The sequence below is a fragment of the Lolium rigidum genome, chromosome 7 (genome assembly GCF_022539505.1).
Source record: "Lolium rigidum isolate FL_2022 chromosome 7, APGP_CSIRO_Lrig_0.1, whole genome shotgun sequence".
In the NCBI taxonomy this organism is placed as follows: Eukaryota; Viridiplantae; Streptophyta; class Magnoliopsida; order Poales; family Poaceae; genus Lolium; species Lolium rigidum.
The window spans coordinates 133,090,940-133,103,943 of record NC_061514.1 but is presented as its reverse complement, the minus strand read 5'-3'; positions in this window follow the sequence as shown (position 1 = coordinate 133,103,943).

The following is a 13,004-nucleotide window of genomic DNA, read 5'->3' as shown; positions in this document are numbered from 1 at the left end:
GGTGGCTAGACTTTACTTTACCATCCTTGGATTCGGTATATGAATGCAGGTAGCAAGGGGCGTTGATCTGTTCAGCGTAAGGCAATTTGGGAGTTCTCTGTGGTCGTGGTTTATAGTTGCCACGGTTCCCAGAGTCGTTCCGATTACCGTCCTGCCGATCGTCTCGCCTGTTGTCGTACCGATCATCCTGCCGATCAGAGTAACCTGCGGCCACCAAGTTATTGTCATCGTAACTGCGGTTCTTCCTTCTCTTGTTCTGATCCCTTCGACCACCCGAATCATGCTTCGGCTGGTCATCCTCTTCGTCGTCACTGCGCTGTCGTGGCTTTCGGACGTTGTCTTCACCATCAGCCCAGTTGTTGGCGATTTCCATTAACTTGGTTATGGTTTTCGGCTTCTTGCGCCCAAGTTCTTCTATATAGCTTTCACGTCGGATGCCATCACTAAAAGCATCGATTGCTCTGTCGACAGATACGTCTTCCGCAGCATTCAGGAGTTTGGTGAACCTCCCGATATATGCGCGCATCGACTCCTTCTGCTTTTGCTGACAGTGCCGTAAATCCTCGATCCCGACGGGCCTTTTGTAGGTTGCTTGAAAGTTAGCGACAAAAGCTTCTACTAGGTCATCCCATGACTTGATGGAACCCTTCGGCAGCCCTCTGAGCCAGGCTCGTGCTGAGTCCTTTAGGTAAAGCTGCATGCATTGCATTGCCGCTATCTGATTCCCTTTTTGCAGAATTACTGTCTGCAGGTAGTCCTCTATCCAGGATCTTGGCTCCTGGTGCCCATCATATTTGGCGGCGTCGGTAGGTGTAGGTTTGAACTTCTTGGGTGGCATCGCCTCCCGAATTTTGTAGCTCAAACAATCGGCTCCTCTAAGCTCGGCGTCGTTCTCCTGGGTCTCGTCCGAAGAATCACTGTCAAGTTCTTTTCTGATGGCGCGTCGTCGCCTTGCTTTGTCGATCCTGCTCTGTGTGATTTCGTCCCGAGCGTCTTTTGCGCGGTGCTTTGACCCGCTGGCCTGCAGGGTCTTCTCTTTCGGTGGAACTAGATTATGTCCTAGTATCGCAAGACTTTCCAAAGCGCCACAGTGGGCCTGAGCCATGGATCCTTCGGGACGCTGGTTAATGAGGTATGCTGCAAGATTGGCTGTTGCTCCCGCGACGGTTTTTGGCCGGGGCATGCCCGCGGTGTCCGTGGTCATAAAAGACTTGGTCAGGTTTGATGTTATCTCCCTTGCGTCATCTTCCGAAGGCCTGGACATTCTTGATCGATGTTTGCCTCCTCCGTGGGTACTTCGAGAGGCACTCCCCTGCGAGCCCCTTCGTCGCTCGCTGGACCGGTCTGCCACAGATAGGCGTCTCTCGAGGGTGGCTTGCTCCTTAGACAAGCGCTCCCGATTTTTCTCCAATATGGAGCGGTAAGCATTGAGTGTGCCAACCGTGGTTCCCGCCGAAAGCGGTGTGTTGTTGAGTACGGTTGCCTTGGCCGCTGCCCACTCTTCTTCCGTAATGGTGTGGTCGCTATTGTCATTGCTGGCGCTATTCTCAAAACTAGCCCGCCTGCTGGAGTGGGGGGTGCGTTCTCCGTCTCCCCTATTAGCGACGTAAACTTGGAGGGGTGCCACTCTTCGGGTGTCTCCTCGGGCGATGCTGCCGATGCTATCCTCTCCCGATGAATAGTAGGCGTTGCAGATGAATGGCGTGTCGCTTGACCCTACTCCATGCATGGTGTCGCAGTTCATGCAGTAATACGAGGTCAACTCCGAGGGCATGGGGTCATCAGATCCAACCGACATGGAAGATACCGAACGAGGAGTCGATGGCGCGGATGGACTCGACGGGTTTGTCAGGCCAGCCGAAAGGTCGGGTGTCGACGATGCGCTTGGACTCGTCGATCTGGAGATAGGGGATTCCAGCAACCGAAGAATTCCTTCTGAGTTGACATTGTAGTGGACGCTCCCGAAAGGCATCTCCATGTTGCCTTGTAAACCAGAGAAGGTCGAGCGAGATGATTCGCTGTGTGGGGTGAATTCGTAGGAGCCAAAACGGATCGGGCTTCCCAGATGAGGCGATGATGGTGCTGATGAAGCTGCTGATGACATGACGGGTTCAGCCGATGTCCGATCTTGTGCCGACAGGTTTCCCACAGACGGCGCCAATTGTCGAGGGTACTCCTCGCCAATGCCCTCCGATAGGGGCTTAGGGTTGATGGAATCCTGTAGGCTGACACGAGACATCGGTTCACAGACAAGAGGGGAGAGTGATTTACCCAGGTTCGGGGCCCTCGATGAGGTAAAACCCTTACGTCCTGCCTGTCTGTTCTTTGATTATGAAGACAATGGGTTACAATGGGGTGCCGAATAATTCGGCTGAGATCTTGTCGAGATTGCTATTGCTAGGGTTACCTAGCTCTAAGCTTTTCCTGGCTAAGATTGCTAAGATTGTTCGTGTCCCTCGGCAGCCCCTCTCCTGGCCTTTATATAGGAGGCCAGGTCTCAAGAGGTCTAACTGAATACGACTAGATTTACAGTAGTTTAGATCCAATCTTTCCTTGTTTGTTCGCTTCCTTGTCTTGCCCGTCAAGGAATCTTCTGGTGCGCCGACCTAGTGGCCCATCTCGCCTTCAGGTATCTTCATGGGCCTCCAATTAGTCAATACCGGATAGGGCAATGCTGGTTACTCGAAGGGTAATGCCTACGTCAAGTGCCATTAGCACAACTGCCGCCGGAGGAAGTACATGCTCTACAAGGAGCACCACCGAAGGTACGTCCCAGCCGGGTCAAAGATTACATCACCGCATTCCTCATCGTGGTGATCGTGAGGATCATGTTGTTATAATTGGTCTATGATCGTATGTAATATGCCATGACATGGTAATCTCACCCTATTTGAATTGTGGTAAGGATGTGGAACTGTGATTTGAGCAACCAAAGAGCTGATTCCTGTTTTCCTGTGTGCAAGATGAGCTGAAAACGGGCAACCAAACGATGGGGCTCGGGTTCCTTCTCCGGCGCGCAAAGGCCGCACAGGCTACCAAACGACCAGCCAAAAGTGACCCATGGCCCATTCTGAACGCAATCCCTCCCATCTCGCTGGCGCGGCCATGCAGGAATTCGGCCCAGGCAACCAAACGCTCCCTAGTTTTCGATCCCTCTTTGCCGACTACTCCGCTCACATCTCTCTCTCTCCCTCTCTCTCTATCTCTCTCTCCTCCCATCAAACTTCCAAGCCGGCGAGGCAGCGTGGAATCGTCGGATCCGGCGTCGGCGAGGCCTGATCCAGTTCCTCCACCGCAATCACCAATCTCACACGCATCTAGAACCAAAAGCGAGCACTCAAAGAGACCAATCGAACCCAGCCAATCTCCCCCCGTTTCACCCCGCTGGAGCGCGCTACTATGAGTATTAAGATGATGAAAGCATGGATCCTATGGGTCGCTAGGGCTTCCCTCCCCGCTGCCGCCGGGTCGGCATCCCGCCTCCTTCGCCTACCAAACCGGCGGCTTCGTGGTCGTCGCCACAGAAGAGTTGTCCGATGACAACTAGACCCTCACCAAAATTAGCCTCCCCGCCAAGCCCATCGACAACGACTAGGAGCTCGTCGACTAGCAGGACGGCGACGGCCATGACTCCCTTGCCTCGATGCTGGTGCCCGATCCCGACGACTTGCTCCGGTAGTTCCCCGCCAGGTGCCCACCTAGGTGCTCCAACATCGGCTGATCTGCCAAGGTGCTCGCTCTTCACTAGGACAGCTGTTTGATTTCCCTCCTCCGGCGGTGAGCGGCCATCGCGAAGGATAAGTGGAAGGCGTGCGGCACTTTTTCTGTTTTTTAAAAAAGGTTCAATTGCAAAATTCAATTGTACTAACCGTCTAGACTTTTTTCGAATCCAAGGGAGTAACTCTGGCCAGTCAAGAGATGCCACTGCGCTCTAGCCACTGAGCTACTAGCTCATCCACAACGGATCAAGAAATGAATGATAACAATAGCATCATGGCTCATTGTAAGCATTGTTATTGTGCTTAGCGAATATTACTTCTTGGCTTGATTGCAATACAGCTTATCTATAGATGGAGAAGATACATCCAAAAGTAGATGAGGAGGATGCATTTTAGAAAGAACAAGTCCTCCTAGAAAATTGATGTTACTCACTTTGGAAGAGTTACAAAAGGCAACAAACAACTTTGATGATACATGGGCATCCCATGGTGTAAAAAGGCATCTTATATGAACAACAATCATCACATCAATTTTCCATAGAATTGAGTTTAGATATAACGAGAGATGGCCACAATATTCTATAAAGTGTCGACTGCACTAGTAGGGCAAATCCTACCAGTCGTGTGTCATTTTTGGGTACCAGTCGCGAGCCCTGGTTCGCCACTGTTACCTCGCCAGTGCTAAGGTCTTATTAGTCGCGTGCGTACCCGGCACACGACTAGTATGTCAGGTACTATTCGCATGCGCACCAGGCACGCTACCAATAAGTTATTAGTCGCGTGCTCTCGTCCGGTCCGCTACCAATATATATATTTTTGCAATTTTTTAAAAAGGTAGGACCAAGTGACCAGCTATCCACGTGATTTTACACAAAACACCCTAAAACCGAAAACAAAGCAATCGAGTCCATGTCTTCTCTTTGTGGCATTGACAAGATCTAGGAGAGGATTCTCGCCAGCACTGGGCATCGGCGGTGGCGGAGCATGCCGTTGGAGGTGGGCGTCGGAGGGTGTCATCGCCGTCTGAAAAGAGCAAGTCGCCGACGGTGGTGGAGTGGTGGTGGATCAGGGCATTGGAGGTGGTCGTCGGAGAGGAGGTGGTTGCCGTTGTCGAAAAGGAGGTGGTCGCCGAAGGTGGTGGTCATCTTTGGATAGAGGAGGAGGAAAAGAATGGGAGGGGGCCACCGTCTGAGAGGGGCAAACAACTGATTATTTCATTGAGTTGTGGTCAGGTTATCATAGGCCGTTGAATGGCAAATGGAGGGTGGATGGGAGGGAGCCAGCTACCAGTTGACTTGCTCTGGGGCAATTCACTGAATCCCAGACCCCCCCCCCCCCCAACACCCCACACACACACACACCAGTTACGGATGATATAGATGGTGTTTTACTTGTTTATAAGTTAGACTACGCTGTATTCAACATAATAACATTTACGTGAATTATTAAAAAAATGTATTGTTTGTAGGGAGCATGGGGGCAAGTTCCCCCTCCCAGCACACGCACCATACATGTGTGATGTTTGTTATTTAAAATGTTAGACGAGACTAAATTGAATATTCAAATGTTTAAACTAGCATATTAATTTTTGAAGTGTTTGAGAGTCACTAGATCCATTAGTATTGCCTGGAAACGCAAGTGTTACTACTGGAATATGAATTCGTTCCTAATGGTTCCCTTTCTGAAGTTCTTCATTCTCATACTAATAGCAGCGTTTCTTTCTTGGAATGATCCCCAGACTCCGGTGCTACAACAATCACTAGTGGAAAACAGGGATTTTGTTCCGGGTGGTAAGGGCCTTTTGTCGCGGGTGGCCATCCGCGACAAAAGAGTCGCGATAAAAGGGCCCACCTTTTGTCGCGGGTCGCTTACCACCCGCGACATATAGTCCACCACGTGGTAGGCGCCTGACGCGCAGGGGACAGACCCTTTTGTCTATATATAGATCGATCAAACAAATATTGGAAGCAAAAGTCGATTCCCCTTACACATATTCGTAGATTCCCTATATATAAACGTGGAGCTCACGATCGACAAGCGGTACTAACGACCGTCTATTTGGAGGTAGAGCATCTATTTGGACTAAACAAACCTTTGTTGTTTATTACTTCTCTAACCAAAAGTCCCGCCAGTTCCTCCGCCGATTCCTAGTAGGTGTTCCTTTGGTTGGAGTCTGTCCCGCATGAAGTCGACCTATATACGAAAATGAGATGAGTATGACTATATCAGTCTTGATAACGAAATATTGATGATAATAAATAAAGTTGTGAATGTTATTGCTTACGTCGAATTTATTTTTGTTCTGCTTCTCGGTGGTTAACATGCGAATGGACTCGCAAACGTAGTATCCACATAGATTCGTCCCTTGTGGCTGTCTGGGGGCACGGTACAGGAGTAAATGTTAGATTCTTTGCAAAGGTAATCTCCTTATGATGATTCTTCAAAGCTTGCCAAGCCCTGCCAGGCAAAAGAATGATTGAATGAGTGGATAATTAATTGATATCTCACGAAAGATAAAGCGCGGCGATGAAGGAAATTACACTTGGAGCAACTTCGCAAGTTCCGGAACCCGTCCACGCCTCTACTCAGTGGGTCTCTTACTTCAACTATTCCCTTATCAGGTTGAATGTCTAGTAGAATCCGAGTGGAAGCTGCACATGTTATGCATATACGTCAGGAATTACACTTAACATCGAGTAAGAAAAATTGAATGTGCATAAAAGATCATTAAGACTCTCACTCGTAGTTGTAAGGAAACAATATTGAATCACGAAATATTGGTCCCCCAAAAACCTTAGTAGGTTTCCCCGTTTCTTCGCGTTTATGCTTTACCGTTTCAGCATGTATTTTATCCGGGTCAATAAACCCAACATTGATAATATTATTACTTTTGCATTCACCGATCTTCAGTCTGCATAAGAGAACACATAAGATATAATGAGTATATGCAATGAAAACGAACATGAACTGAATGAAAATGAACTTATATGTAGTTAACAACTTACAAACAATAGCAACTCATGAGAGATTTGTCGAGGGCATCTAGATTGAATAACTGCCAGAGTTCATTCATCTCAATATGGATCTCCTCCTTTCGGTAGTAATATTCCCATGGTATACTCGCCACGATGTACATTATGTTCTCCTTGCATGCATCAAGGTACCACTGATGCAAATTCCGCATATGTGTTGGCAGTTTATGCAGCTGCTCTCGCTGACCAAGTCGGCCCCGTAGACAAATTTAGGAGCTATATCAGCAGTGGGTAGTGCGAGCATCTGCTGCAGACGAGCAATTCCTCCACGGCAACCGAACAGAAGCCGCTAGCCTTGCAGCTTCTTCCATATCGAGACCACCATGTTCCTGGTACACCTTGGGAACATTAAACACTTTGAGTGCTCGGGATCGATTGTTTGGGCTGATCTCCGAGGAGGGGAACTTCCTTTCTCTTTTTTCCTTTTGTCGTTTGCTTGGCCTTGAGGGGTGCACTTGTTGAACTTGACTTTTTCTTGGCTGCACTTCTAGCTGATGATTTGCTCGTGCCAGCAATGTCCTTCTCCTTAGCCTTTTCATCCTTCTTTTGGTCAATTACCTTCGCAAGAGTGCGTGTATAGTCATCATTCTTCTCGTGTAACTCATACTGCGATGGTGTGTTCAGAAAACTAGTAGCATATTCTATTTGCTTCTCTGTGTATGGCTCTGGCGCTGGAGGTTTTGGCTTATGAAAAAAATCATAATTGTATTTCTTAACAATGGCATCATTCATCATCATCCGTGTAGGAGGGGCCTCCGAGTCGGCCACGCTGTTGTCTCGTCGCTGAGATATGCCAGCGGTATTATCTGGCGGGCGCTGTCCTTTTAGTTCATTTATCTCCCGCTGCTGCTGAAGCTCCCGCTGCTGCAGGTCAAGTCGGCGTTGGAACTCGGCCATCCGGTCATTCTGCACCTCCAGCTGGCGTTGTTTAGCTCTCGCTCGGCTTCTATAAGTCTCCGCGTCGGCCGGAAACCCAAGCGACCACGGAACACTAGGGCCGAAGCCTCTTGTTCGTCCTCCCTTCTCAGGATTACCGAGGACAAGCGTCAACAAGTCTTTCTCTCTATCGGGAGCAAACTTTAGTTTTCCCGCCTTTATATCTGTTGTCACTTCAATCCATTTTTTCCTGGGTACCCTAACCCTGCTGTCACTTTCAACAATGTTCCCTGTCTTCATGTCATACTCACAACCATGCGTGAGGAACCAATTTCGAGCCCTAATGTCCCATCCTTCTCGCGTGGGTTCTGGAGTGATCCCATTCAGCTCCATCTCAGCCTCTTGTGCATCCCACTTAGGCATGGCTACTCCGTAGCCCCCTCGCCCCGTATGATGGTGATATTTCTTTTCGCTTGCATTCTTCTTGTTTTTCTTGGACAGGTTCACAGCCTCCTCTGATTCTTTGTACTCCACAAATTCTTCCCAATGATGCTCCTGCTTCGCTAGATAGTTCTCGAATAATGGAGGCTTCTTGTCTTTCTTATAATTTTTCCATAACCGGTTCTTATACGCCCGGAAAAGTTCCCCCATCTTCTTAAGAGCCCATTTCTTCACTAGCGCCCTCTGCTTAGCATTCTCAGACTCCGATCCCAAATCTGGCAAAGTGAAATGTGCCATGAGGTCGCTGAAAAGTGTGTCTTTGTACCTATCGGCAACCTGATTTTCGGACACATTCTTGGTCTTGTTCCATTCTCTGATAGTGATCGGGATACGATCTCTAACCACAACTCCGCACCGATTCTTAAATGTCACTCCGACATTCGCGGTACCACCGGCTTGGCCTTCCGGTGATATAGCTTCAATTGTGAAGTGGTCTTTTTGCCCAACTTCTTTGCCGGGCCTCGTTTCTCTATCTTATCTTCGGAGGCCTAAGAGAATACATATAGAATTGCATTAATGCCTCTATACTAATGCCTCTATACATATGTACATATAGAATTCCATTAATACCTCGTCATGACCGGAGCCGTCGGCTTCTCCGTCACCGGAGCCGTCGGCTTCTCCATCACCGGAGCCATCGGCTTCTCCATGACCGGAGCCGCGGGCTTCTCCATCACCGGAGTTGCGGGCTTCTCCATCACCGGAGTCGCGGTCTTCTCGGTCGGCTTCTGTACCATCGCGGATTATGTCCGCGAACATGTCTTCCTGTTCCAAGTCCCGTTCGAATGGATCCATTGTTTCTGCAAAAGAATTAAATCGATAAGTACATGTTCTAACCCTAACCCTAATCAAACACAAACCAAACCCTAACCCTAATCAAACACAAACCAAATCCTAACCCTAACCCTAATCGGCGACACGTGTTTGCGAGAGGGAGAGGGTGTCGGCGACGCGTGTTTGTGAGAGGGAGAGGGTGTCGGCGACGCTTGTTTGCGAGAGGGAGAGGGTGTCGGCGACGCGTGTTTGCGAGAGGCTCGGATGTTCGTGAGAGGTAGAGAAGAGGGAGAGAGAGGGGAGTTGCGGTGTCGAGTGATCGCGAGAGGGAGAGGGAGCACGGGACGAGGGCGATTGCGCGAGAGGGAGAGGAGAGGGCCAATGTCGGCGTCGGGGGTGTTTGCGAGAGGTAGAGGAGAGGGAGAGAGAGGGGAGTTGCGGCGTCGAGTGATCGCGAGAGGGAGAGGGAGCACGGGACGAGGCCGATTGCGCGAGAGGGAGAGGAGAGGGCCGGTGTCGGCGTCGGGGGTGTTCGCGAGAGGGAGTCGTCCGCTAGGGCTATGTACTAATTAATTTTAAACTAACTATAACTAAATAAACTAAATAACTAACTAAATACATATACTAAAAAACTAAACTAAATACATATACTAACTAACTAACTATAAACTAACTACTAAATACATGAACTAAAAAACTGTATTAAATACATTAACTAAAAAACTAACTAACTAATTAACTATTAAAGTAACTACTAATTACATAAAACAAATGAAATAAAAACTAAAAAATTAAAACTATAACTAGACTAACTAAACCTAAAAAACTATACTAACTAAAACTATACTAACCTAAAACAATTACAGAAACTATACTAACTATAATAACTATACTAATTAAACTATACTAACCATACTAATTACTAAACTATACTAATTAACTATACAAAAAAACTATACAAAAAAACTATACAAAAAACTAAAAAAAAAAACCGAGCTCGATCAGCTCGGCAGAGAGGCGTGCCGGCGCGCTACCTTGCAGCGACCGAGGCGCAGCGGCGCGTAGGCGGCGGCGGCCGAGGCGGCGGCCCGAGGCAGTTGGCGGCGGCGCTGGAGTCGAGGCAGAGGAGGCGCGCGGCGGCGAAGCCCGAGGCAGAGAGCGCTTGGGCGTCGGCGGCGATGGCCCAAGGCGGAGGAGCGCGCGAACGGCTGAGGGCGTCGGCGGCGGCGGCGGCGCAATCCGGCAGCCTGGCGGCGTGAAATCTAGGTTTTGGCCTCCTGGTCGTCGCGGGTTCTGGCTTGGCCCGCGACGCACGGAGCTTTTATACTGCATGGCCTTTTGTCGCGGGTGGTGGCTCAACCCGCGACAAAAGGGGGGTCTTTTGTCGTGGGTTGAGCCACCACCCGCGACAAAAGGCCCTTTTGGCCGATCCGTGGCACTACGCATCCAACGGCTCCGGCCGTTTGAATTCAACGGCCTGGAGCCGTTGGACACGGATCAGCTCTGTTTTTTTTTCTTTTTTCTTTTTTTCTTTATTGTTTTTTCTTATTTCAATAACTTTTAAATGGTAAATCAAATAGAAAAGTGTTATATATGAAAATTTGTCAGAAAAATACAATGAACATGAATATGAGATCCATATAACTATTTGCATCTCACAATGAACATGGTCGTGTATGTTTCACCCCTAATGATATGCGGAGTGACACCGAGTAAGGTTTCACCTCGCCACGTGTCGCCGCCGCTTCCACGTGCCTCGCCCCGTCGCTGCCGGCGTGCGACGTTTGTAGCCGTGGCTTACACATGCCTCGCCACGTGTCGCCGCCTCTTCCACGCGCCTCGCCCCGTCGCTGCCGGCGTGCGACGTGTGTAGCCGTGGCTTACACGTGCCTCGCCACGTGTCGCCGCCTCTTCCACGCGCCTCGCCCCGTCGCTGCCGGCGTGCGACGTGTGTAGCCGTGGCTTACACGTGCGTCGCCACGTGTCGCCGCCGCTTCCACGTGCCTCGCCCCGTCGCCGCCCGCGTGCGACGTGTGTAGCCGTAGCTTACACGTGCCGCGCCACGTGTCGCCGCCGCTTCCACGTGCCTCGCCCCATCGCTGCCCGCGTGCGCTATATAGAGCGACGAGTGCGGGCGCAACCACACGTCTCCACCGCCTCTGCTCATTCATCTCCGGGATGCCTCCACGTCGTCGAGGGGCGTCCGGTTTCCGTGGCGTTCGAGTGCGTCCGAGCGGTAGGTTCTACGCCGAGATACGCGCCGGTGGCTTCCGCCTCACCCTCGGCACGTACAACACGCCGGAGCTGGCGGCGCGCGCTTACGACGCGGCGGCGTGGCGTTTTCGGCGGCCACGGCGCGACATGAACTTCCCGGAGGTTGAATCGCTAGAGGAGGCAGAGTTCCTCGCGCCACCGCCGTGCCTCGTCGACGACGAGGACCGTCGACGGCACCGCCAGGTGCTGCGCAGGATCGCCATCGCCGAGCACGACGAGCAGTTGATGCGCCAGTGGAGGGCGCAGTTCCCCAACGACGTCGACAACACCGACGCGTTCTTCGCTATCCTTAGGGCACAACGCAGGTCCAACAGGCGCCACCGTCGGGTCGTCGCCACCTTCGAGCTCGAGAACCCGAATACAACTTGGACCGAAAACGACCCTCGGTGGGATGACATTTGGACGGAGACAACCTCCGACGACGACTGAGACTAGACTAGTAATTTATCTATTTTATTGTAATTTCAATAAAGTCGTTGTCGGTTCTATTAGTTTAAATTTAGTTTATAAAGTCGTTGACGGTTGTTTTTGTTCAATAAAGTGGTTGACACGAAATTTATTACGACTGAACTGAAATTAAAGTACAGAGCTCAACTGAAAATTAAGATACATGGCCAGATTCGAATGTTGGAGCCATTCAATCATAGTCGTGCCTAGCCCTATAATAGTCGCCACTGTAGTCATCATAGTCGCCGACGTCATCGTCGCTAGCATTGGGGTCGCGGTTGTCCAACCTCGGCGGGTGAGCACGCGTGGGATGGGATTGAGGGTAGCGCAGGCGGGGGCCACGATAGGCCATGACGCTCTGGAGAGTCCGGCCGCGCCACCACATCCGACGGCCGGCCTCGTTGAAGTTCGAAGGAGGCGGGCCGTCCTCCTCGTACCTGGCAACCGCCCTCTCACGCCGATTGATGAAGAAGCTGTCCCAAGTCGGGCTGTAGTCGGGATGCCACTAGGGATTCCTCCGCTGCTCAGGAGTGAGCTCGAAATAGTAGTGGTTCGTGATGGCCATCTCGCGTGGCACACCAAGAGGGATAGGAGGGACCGGTACGCCTCCGACGCTCAGCAACCAGCCGGTCGGGACGCGGTAGCCAGGCGGGCAGGGGTAGTTCGAGGCGCAAAGTGCCTCCGCCTCCCGGGGTGTTAGACATACGATGGAAGCCATGGGAGAGAGTGATGAGGTTTGTAGATATGAGTCCAAGCCTACATATATATAGTGGAAAAATGGCGGGAATGCGGGAAGAAAATAGGCGGGAATTAACGAAGTGGCACGTGAAACTTTCATCCCGGGTGGAGGCTCAAACCGGGACAAAAGACTGGGGGAGGCTTATCTAGGAGGGCCTTTTGTCACGGTTGGTGGCTGCAACCGCGACTAAAGCTGTCGGCAGGATAAGGATGTGTCGGTAACCTTTTGTCACGGTTGGTGGCTGCAACCGCGACTAAAGTCTGTCGGCGGGATAAGGACGCGTGGGTGGACGCACCTTGCTCGATGAGATAAAGCATGTAGCGCACGACGCCCTGTCGAAGGAATAAGACAAAGTAGAAGCGGTGCCGTGCCTATAAAAGGAGCATCGATACGCCTTGCCAAGAAAATCAACAAGCCAAGCACAGTTTCATTCCCATGGATGAAGGAAAGGGTTCTCGTTATTACATAAATGTAGAGATTGTCTTGGGAACTATATATGAAGAATACATTATTACATCGCCATCTAGTATTGTGATCTTCTACGCCGTATCCATAATATGTGGTGGTCTGCCCATTCTCGTCTTTTGCATCGAAGCGGACACCGCTGTTTTGGTTGGTGCTCTTTTTATCTTGGTCAATCGT